Here is a 10,061-nt window from a genome sequence, read left to right on the forward strand (position 1 = left end):
TCAAGACGAAAACGTGTGCCAACCCCTATGCATAGGTTCATGGGCAGAACCCACAAGTTGATCACCAAAACATACATCAAGTGGATCACGTGAATATTCCATTGTCACCACAGATAAGCACGGCAACACATACATCAAGTGTTCTCAAATCCGTAAAGACTCAATTCGATAAGATAACTTCAAAGGGAAAACTCAATCCATCACAAGAGAGTAGAGGGGTAGAAACATCATAAGATCCAACTATAATAGCAAAGCTCGCGATACATCAAGATCATGCCAAATCAAGAACACGAGAGAGAGAGAGAGAGAGAGAGAGAGAGAGAGAGATCAAACACATAGCTACTGGTACATACCCTTAGCCGCGAGGGTGAACTACTCACTCCTCGTCATGGATAGCATCGGGATGATGAAGATGGCCACCGGTGAGGGATCCCCCTCCGGCAGGGTGCCGGAATGGGCTCCCGAGAGGTTTTTGGTGGCCATAGAGACTTGCAGCGGCGGAACTCCCGATCTATTGTTGTCTCCGATGGTTTTAGGGTATATGGGAATATATAGGCGAAAGAAGTCGGTCGGGGGACACTCAAGGAGCCCACGAGATAGGGGGCGCGCCTAGTAGGGGAGGTGCGCCCCCACCCTTGTGGCCACCATGAAGCTTCCTTGACTTGAACTCCAAGTCTCCTGGATCATGTTCATTCCAAAAATCACGCTCCCGAATGTCTCATTCCATTTGGACTCCGTTTGATATTCCTTTTCTTCAAAACACTGAAATGGGCAAGAAAATAGCAATATGGGCTGGGCTTCCGGTTAATAGGTTAGTCACAAGAATAATATAGAAGTGTATAATAAAGCCCATAAACATCCAAAACAGATAGTAATATAGCATAATAGGTTAGTCCCAAAAATAATATAAAAGTGTATAATAAAGCCCATAAACATCCAAAACAGATAATAATATAGCATGAATGCTTCATAAATTATAGATATGTTGGAGATGTATCAGCCCCTTGCATAGATATCTCCCTTGCTCAGGAGCCAGCCTAGCAAGGCCGCCCCCAGGAAGGTCTTGGTGTCATCCGCCTCGCGAGGCTTGGCCCCTCGCGAGGGTCTTGAGCTGTTGCTGCCGAAGCTGGGCCGCACCGGGCCGTTGCTGGAGCCACGCCGTGGGACGCAGGCAGGCAAGTCTACGTACCCTCGTTCCCAGGACACCGACGGTAGCCCCCGGGCCCAAGGCGCGCTCGGACTTGGCTTCGAAGCGAAGCCAAAGGGAAAGTGCGGAGCGCCACGGGTCTCAACCACCTGCGGCCTTGGTCGATGCGTGGCGATTGACAGGACGTGGGCGCCTCCGCTTCCCCGTGTTGCCTCGGCAACCGACCGACTTGACGTGACCCTGCTGCATGCAGTGGGAAACCATTATTGCATGCGATCGTGGGGATCGATGGTTGGACTCTTTCTGGCTATAAATGAGGAGAGGGGCGGATCCCCCGTTGCTCGTCTTCTTCCTCTCGCTACCCGCTCCTTCTTCTTCCTCCTTGCTTGCCGTCCTACCGCTATACCAACGGCGCTGACGAAGAGGTTCTCGACCGCGGAGAAAGGAAAAGCTCGCCAGGAGGGGCCCGCCTCGCCTCCTCCCAACAGGGGGCGTCGTCGCCCCTATAAGCACGCCACGACCCCGGCTGTTGTTCGTCGGGGGCACGGGCGGACTCCTTCAGGGTCCGGCACCATCCCTGGTGGTCGCAGCAGCATCTTTTCTCGCGGCGGGAACCGCTCGAGACGTGATGGTCCCCCTGATGAAGGGAGGCGCACCATGATTGTTCGGCCTCCCCGGCCATGCTTCTTCTTGCCGGAGGTGTTGCCGGAGTTTGTTGTGTGGTCGAAGAGCCCGGCCGGCACCTGGCTCCAGCTTCCGTGCTCCTTTGCCGGCAAGCTGCAAGCCACGGGTCCTCGCGGCCCCTGGCTGCAGGCCGACGACTGCTGTTGCAAGGCCTCATGGGTCACGGTGGAGATCTTCGTCGCGAGCAATGTGGCCCTGGCCCACGACTGGTAGAGGTTTGCCCGCGCGCGTGGCCTGAGTAGGCGGTGCACCCTCCACTTCAAGTACGATGGCGCCGCGACCCTTTTCGTGAGGGTTCTCGGGGAAGATGGTCGCAGCGCAGGGTGCTGCCCCGAAGACAGTGGCGGCGATGATGTGCTCGGCCTTGTCGAGGATGAGGGCGAACTCGTCCTTGGTGACTGTCGTGGCTCATCCAGCAGCGGCGGCTCCTCCTGCAGCGAAATATCCAGCTATGGTGGCTATGAACAGCCGCCACGTCGTCAGGCTCGCTTCAAGGATGGTGGTGGGTCGTCAAGTCGCCACGCCCCAGTGAAGCGTGAGGAAGGATCGGGCTGAGTCCAGGGGGGAGCTAGGAGCCCACCCCCGTGAGCTGCTGCAGGTGTCGGCGCCGCTTTTGCCCGTTCTTTCCTTTCTTCCTGCATTTTAAGAAACAAGTATGGGGCCCGCCGGGGGCGTGTAATGAATAGTGATTTTCATGCCACTATGTCATGCTTATTGTTCATGTGTTGTGTTGTGGTATTTGTGCTTCATGTAGACATAGAAAGATAACTTAGCTCGATGCACTCGGGGTAGTCTCCTGTCTCGTGAGGGCGCCTCCTTCGGTACCTGGTGAGGCCCCTTTGTTGCTGACTCTAGGGCCGTTGTCCTCGGGAGGTGTCACAAAGCTGCAGAATTCGTCACGACGTCCGTCGTGTGCCTTATCCTTCCTTACGCGAGGCCTTGGGTATGGGCTAATCATGGCCTAGTGCACAACGTCGCGGTACCCGTGGGGCACGGACCTAGAAGGGTGCGCCAATCACGAGCTAAATCAAGGGCGCCTCGCGGAGATTAGGGGAGCCAAAGCTCTGGAGCGACAGGGCTTCGGCGGGGTGTGTCCGTGGTTTATGCTAGCCTAGTGCATGCACACACCTGCCTAGCCCCCGCGCGAGGTGTGCGAGGGAGAGCGTCGGCCAATTGCCATTCTCCCTGGCGCAAAACAAAGAAGCGAGCGAAGAAGAGGAAAGGGGTGTTAGAAGGGAGAGAGAGATTTGGTGGAATTGTTGATGTATTGCTTGAGCCTCGTAGGCATATATATAGGAGTACATGGTCATCTTGGAGTACAAGTCAAGGCAGGACCAAATCCTAGTCTATCCTATACTCACTAATAATTGTTATACTCAACATCCCCCCGCAGTCACAACGGTAGCGACGCAGATGGTGAGACTGGAGAAGAATCCGAAGGCAAGCCGACGGACACCCGCGTCGGGCGGCAGCTAGGGTTGGATCGATTAGGCTGATATCATGTTAGAAGGGAGAGAGAAATTTGGTGGAATTGTTGATGTATTGCTTGAGCCTCGTAGGCATATATATAGGAGTACATAGTCATCTTGGAGTACAAGTCAAGGCAGGACCAAATCCTAGTCTATCCTATACTCCCTAATAGTCCTTATACTCAACAGGGGAAAACCAAGCCAATCAACTGAAAAAGAACACCAGAACTCCAAATTCCATTAAAAAGGTTGCAAACCAGCTATAGAAAGCAAATGAACAGCCGCATCCGGCACCTAGTCTAGTCTTCTCACCAGCGCGGAGCTAAGTGCTCCCACTAGGACGTGGGAGGGAGCCCCCGAGGCCCGAGGGCGGCACTCCAGAGACTCTGGGGCATGTACTGCCCCACTCATTATTACGTGAGAGTGTCACGGGCGGAGACCTTCATAGGAACTGGGCCTTGCTTCATGGTTAGAACTTCCGGAGGTGCTGGATGTTCTAGGCGTTCTGGATGGGGATCCAACCTGGTCTCCAGGCGCACGGCACCAGGCCTGGAAACGCGAGCAATCCTAAACAGGCCCTCCCACATGGGAGAGAGCTTGTGCAGCCCTTCCCTAGAGAGCACCCACCTCAAGACAAGATCGCCCACATCAAGCGTCCTATAGCGGACGCTGCGGCAGTGGTACCACCATAGCGCCTGCTGGGACCTTGCCACTCGAAGTGAGGCTTGGCAGTGATGTTCCTTCCCCAGCATGAGGTCCATCCCCCGCATGGCATCCTGGCGCTCCTCGTCAAACTCCAAGACCCGCGCGGAGCGATGCTTGACCTCATGAGGGAGGACCGCTTCGGCTCCGTAGAAGAGGAAGAAAGGAGTCTCGCCCGTTGGCTTGGTGGCGGTGGTGCAGATGGACCACAGCACAGACTGGAGCTCGTCGTGCCAGCCCCTGTTGTAGGCCTCGAGCTTCTTCTTGAAGGTCCTTGTCTTGAGGCCTCTCAAGACCTCCGGTTGGCGCGTTCAGCTTGGTTGTTGCTTCTGGGGTGTTCCATTGAGGCGTAGCATATCTGTGTTCCAAGGTTAGCACAGTATGTTTTGAAGAGGTTGCTGGTGAACTGCGAGACGTTGTCGGTGATGATGCGATTAGGGACTCTGAACCGACTCACGAGGCCCTTGATGAACTTGACTGCGGAGCTGGCTGGGATGGTGCGGACGGCTTCCACCTCCACCCACTTGGTGAACTTGTCGATGGTGATGTCACTACAAAAAAATACACTTCCATGATGATATGTGTTTGTCACAGTAGCTCGCGTTTTTTGCCATGCATGTACATCCATGACGATTTTATGACCGAATCAAGATAGTCATACCTGTGCTGTCGTAGAAGTCTTCCATGACATTACCAAAATTATAATCACGGAAGTGTCCACTTCCATGACGATAAATCGTGTGTCACAGATGTGCTTTCATCAAGGGTGACCGACACGTTACATCCACCGTAACGGAACACCGTTAAGCTAATGGGTCCGGTTTTGGATCCGATAACCCGTTAACAGCCCCGACTAATGGGGATTTTCCACATTAAAATCATCATTGGCTGGAGGAAACACTTGTCGGCTCACCATTGGGACAGATATCATCCACTCATTGGACCCAAGGCGCATGATACGTCGACACGTGGCATGGCCCAACAGAGGCCCATTCCTATGAAAAGGTCGGCCCGTTTGACTTGGTCAAAAGGTGGCGTGCTGGCGCTACAATAAATATGTCAACTAGTGACCTTCTGTCAGTGACCCTAGACGAATTGGTCATAGATCTATGACCATTTCAGACCGATTGGTCAAAAGCTATTCGAGGGGCTCCAAACCCTAAACTATAACGACCATTTTGGTGAGAAAGGTCGTAATTCCTTACACGAAATGGTCATAAAGCAGATAGCACAGGTTCGCTACCTTATTTCTAGCTGATCATGACCAATATAGATGGTCATAACCTTGTAAATTGTGGTGGGTTGCTATGACTAGGCGCCACCTCATCAGTTTTGCCTATGTGTCATGTCCATGTGGCAATTTTTGCCCTAGGTTGTGAAGCAACCTACATTTCTGTCATTCCCAAAATTCCCAAAAAAATCTCATAATTTCTTTGGGTCATATCTTAGTCAAATATGTAAAAAACCTTCCTCGCATAGTTCAAAAAAATTCAAAAATATTCATTTTCCTATTCTGTTCAGAAAAACACTTTGTGACGGAAGTACCACTTTGGCATGTCCAAATGGTATCCATTTTCTACAGTGCTTTCCTCTACCCAAATAACCATCATCCACCAAATGCCAGCTCATTCCATTCATTATTTTGAGCCCGGCTTCAACATTCATATTTATGTCCAGTGTGGTACTTTGCAAAGCAAGTACCACCTAGGCTCCTCCTTTTGAGCTGAAAATTTGTGAAGACTGCCTTCTTAGTAATTGATCATCCTCAGCCAAAACTCAAACCCATTAGACATGTGCATTTCCCGTACCGCTAGTCAAACACTTGGCTGCTTATTCATGTTTGAGCATCGATCGGTCTCCTCGAGAGAATCTTATGTTGTGATTTTCTTCCTAGCACCTACCTGGGGAGTGCCCAACCCACTAGACATGCCTAGGCAACCCAGAACACATGGCAATGCCACGGTCATGCGGTGACCACGCGGCGGGCATGCGAGTTTACGTGCTCTAGAGTTGGGACCCTCGGCCACCGTCCAAACCTCGACGTATCGCCACCAAACCATGTATTTATGATTAAATAGGTACTTATGTAACTAGAAATGATTTTTGGAAAAAATAAATAGCAAACTATGAGGCAACTACAGTTCAAATTTGACCTGCTTCCAGCTGAATCGGTGGGAATTTGTCTTTTTCACCAGAGGTGGATCAAAACTTTTGACACCCAACCATTTTGTCAATTTTGCATTAAGTATGGCCTAGTATTTAATAAAATTTAGTTGTTCCAATCTTGCAACAAATATATGGTAGGTCCTTCATCAAAAACTCATTTCAGCCACTTAGAAAATGGAAAATGAATTTTCTGTTCAAAGAAAATGAAAACTTCCTTAGGAAACATTGTTTGCCATTCCAAGATGCACCCTTGTGCACAATATGAGATCATTTGAACAAACTATGCCATGAATGTGGCCATAAGATTGATCATTTGGCTTGAAAGCCATGAATCTTCACGCATGATAGCTCATTTCTGAGAACACTTTTTTAAAATAATTTCCGTATTACAGGTTTATTATTTTTCCTGGAAACTTGGTCACATATAATGAAACAATGCGAAGGTTTCCAATTTTTTGATTTTTTTGAATTTTTTATGCCCGTTTCAAAATGCGGTCAAAATGGCGGACTTGACCGTTCCTTGCTAGTGGTTGAATCTTGGAAAACTTTTGATGTTTCTCTGATTAAATAGATACTTATGTACCTAGAAATGATTTTTGAAAAAAAATAAAGAGCAAACTATGAGGCAGTTGTAGTTCAAATTTGACCCGCTTCCTATTGAATCGATGGAAATTTATCTTTTTCATGAGAGGTGGCTCAACACTTTTGATACCCAACCATTTCGTCAATTGTGCATTAAATATGGCCTAGTATTTTAGAAAATTGATGGAGTCCAATTTTGTAACAAATATTTGGTAGGTCCTTCACAAAAAAACTCATTTTGGGTATTCGACAAATTGAAAATGATTTTTTGTCCAAAGAATATGAAAACTTTCTTAGGCAACAGTGTTTGCTATTCCAAGATGCACCCTTCTTCACAATATGTGAAAATTTGAACAAATTTGATCCACTTCCAGCTGAATCGTCGAAAATTTGTCAATTTGACAAGAGGTGGATATACAGCTATTGAGACACAAGCATTTGGTCAATTGTACCTAAAATATGATCTAATATTATTGAAAAATAGAGTGGTGCCATTTTGCAACAAATATTGGTAGGTGCTTCAAAAAATATCTACCATTTTTGACACTCCAAAGGTAGAAAATGTTTTTCTTTGCAAAAAAAAGAACTCATTTTGAGATCAATTTTTAAAGATATTTGTATTATTCCTGGTTTGTTATTTTTCTGAAAAACAAGTCTCACTTGTGACACGATGCTATTGTTCTTATTTTTTTTCTAATTCTATGATGTTATAAAATAGCTGACATGATTTAGCATATTATTTAATCGATTACAACCAATTTAGATGGTTATAAAATCGTCAAAGTGCGTACTACATTGTGATTGGTGGAACCGTTTGTGGAACGGATCGATGATATGGCAAACATCCTACCATCCATTGCTAGCAATCCAATGTCCATCCATCCGTCCATGCAAAGAAAAGGAAAAAACCGCCACACCAAACCCTACCTCTCTCTCACCTCTCCTCCCTTCCTTCCGCCCGCTGCCTCCCTCTTTCTGTCCCCGATCCAGATCGGCCTCTCCCTCACCCCTCACACGGCGCCCTCCTTCCCTCGCGCTGTCACCGGCGGCGCCCTCCTTCCTTTCTGTCACCGGCGGCGCCCTCCTTCCCTTGCGCTGCACCTGAACCTCGCTCCCGCTCCTAGCTCTTCTTCCTCCTCCACTGCAGCTAGGGTTTCGTCTCCCCGATCCCCAATCCCCCAAGCTCGGATCTAGCAGCAGCAGCAGCGATGGAGGCCGCGGGAGATCCTCTCCAAGGTCAAGCATGTCCAGGCCAAGCTTGCTGGCCGCCCTCGCGGGTGACTGCCTCCGCGGTGACGACGACGGCCTTGTCGTCCCCGGAGACCATGACGCCCCTCAAGGCCGACCTCCGCCACGTGAGTGATCCGTCGATCTCGTCTCTCCAACAGTTCGGTTCTCGCTGCTTCAATTCCTTCGATTCAACAAGATATTGTGTACCACTTCGGTATGTGCGTGCGTGTGAGCTGACTCTTCTTATGCGTGGTTAGTAGGTGTTCTGGATGCATGCACGAGTTCGACCTGGACAATCCGCTGGTGCTGCAGGAGGTGGCGGATTTCTTCAGTGGCCACAGAATCGAGGACTTTACCTTCAGCAGGGCAGGTTGGTGAGTGCAGCTCCCACGAATCTCTAGCAGGAAATGTGTGGGATGATGTGTCTATTTGGTTTCCACTAAATTAGTTTGCATAGCTTCTGGTCACCTGATCTAGTAAGGGAGAAGAATTTTAGGAACAAAATGTTCCCACTTCCTAGTAAATGTTTTAGGTGCATAAGCAATTGATGTGATTAGTTGGTGGATTTGCTTTGTCGCTAAGTCTCAATGTGGGAACCTTGTTTTTAGTCAGAATGGCGGTGCCGGGCAAAGCTAGCGGTACGCGGAACACCAGAGAAACCACTGATTGGCCTGTATCAGGAATGGACACATATTGTTCAAGATATTCCCGATTGCAGAGGTTAGCTATGAAATTATGTTAATTGTAAGAGTTACAATAGTTCAGTTCTCGTCATCTCTTATGGCATAGACTTTTCCAGCTTATACCAAAGAGATGTCCCTGTTTGAGCTGAAGTTTATATCCAAATAGGACGATTGAGATGTCACTTGAGCTACTAAATAGGCAGGATTAGTCTATGTGTGTACTAATTCAGCTACTAGATATAGATAGGAGTGCAACATGCTTACATTGACAAGTCTGTACGCGTACGTACTACTATATCTGGTTGGCGTTCAAGACAGAGCATGGTTTCTCAATCAAGTTTCTTGCTACACACACTACATTCTAAATAGATTTATTAACTTGATCTTAGAGCTATTTATGCAACAATATCACAAAACTGACAGTGATGTGAATTTGTTAAGGGAGGTAGCTGCTTTTATGTGATCAGAGGCATAAATAGTGCAGTTTTAATTTTCTAGTATTTCTTTGGGGTAATAATGTCATGGAAGTCCTTGGTAATACTCATATGAGTACTTAGTATACTCACATCATGGTCTACACGGTATCAGTTGTCAACTAGCTGTAACCCATATTAGTGCTTAGTATACTCATGAAAAGGGTTATTTCTCCTCCTGTAGTTCACGGTTTATGCAACAGCTGTTCTTCTACCAATCTGTTGCTCGATTGTGTTGCGGATTCATATGATATTGGTGTACACTCAATTTGGTTATTTCTTGCTAGTTCTGCTACTAGTTGTTGTGTACTCCTAGTACTACAGGTGGATCAATCTCCCCCTCCCTCTCACCCCCATCTCTGTCTCTACAGGTAGGACAGGAGGAACATCGACAAGCAACGGGATGAAGCCCGGCCATGGAAACCCACCGCAACCTTCAAGACCTCGACGGCGGTCGGTGCCATGGTATGAATCCCTCCTCCACTTCAAGACCTCTACGTACAGCGCTCGGCAGCACGCGCGCGCATTGCACTCTTCCTCTTGCTTTGTTCTTGGGCTGATGCTGGCGGCGGTGCAGGGGATCCTGATCAACATGCAATTCTCGGGGATCGACGCCATCACCAACGACAACATCGTCATCAACGTCTTCAACAACCTGATCTGATATTGTTCTCAGATCCAGTGGCATCTCTATCCTCTTACAAATCATAACATTTTTTAACTTATTTTGGCCGTGCTTTCGCTTTCACTACCAATCAGATCAGTGGTGAACGAAAGAAACAAGTGCACAACTAGTATCAGTGGGCTTGTATTTTTCTTGTGTAGCTGCTCTGCACTTGTTGTAGAGCATAGCTTGCATCAGTATTTTTACCTATTTTTGACCTCTCATTCTGAAATACATCTAGCAGGTGCGGCTAGTACTCTA

At 48.3% G+C, this 10,061-nt stretch overlaps 1 pseudogene; it reads left to right on the forward strand.

Moving 5' to 3' along the window:
• The first annotated feature begins 7,958 nt into the window (after positions 1-7,958).
• On the forward strand, positions 7,959-9,800 carry LOC119338086 (annotated as a pseudogene).
• The last annotated feature ends 261 nt before the right edge of the window (positions 9,801-10,061 follow it).

The sequence above is a fragment of the Triticum dicoccoides genome, chromosome 7B (genome assembly GCF_002162155.2).
Source record: "Triticum dicoccoides isolate Atlit2015 ecotype Zavitan chromosome 7B, WEW_v2.0, whole genome shotgun sequence".
NCBI lineage: Eukaryota > Viridiplantae > Streptophyta > Magnoliopsida > Poales > Poaceae > Triticum > Triticum dicoccoides.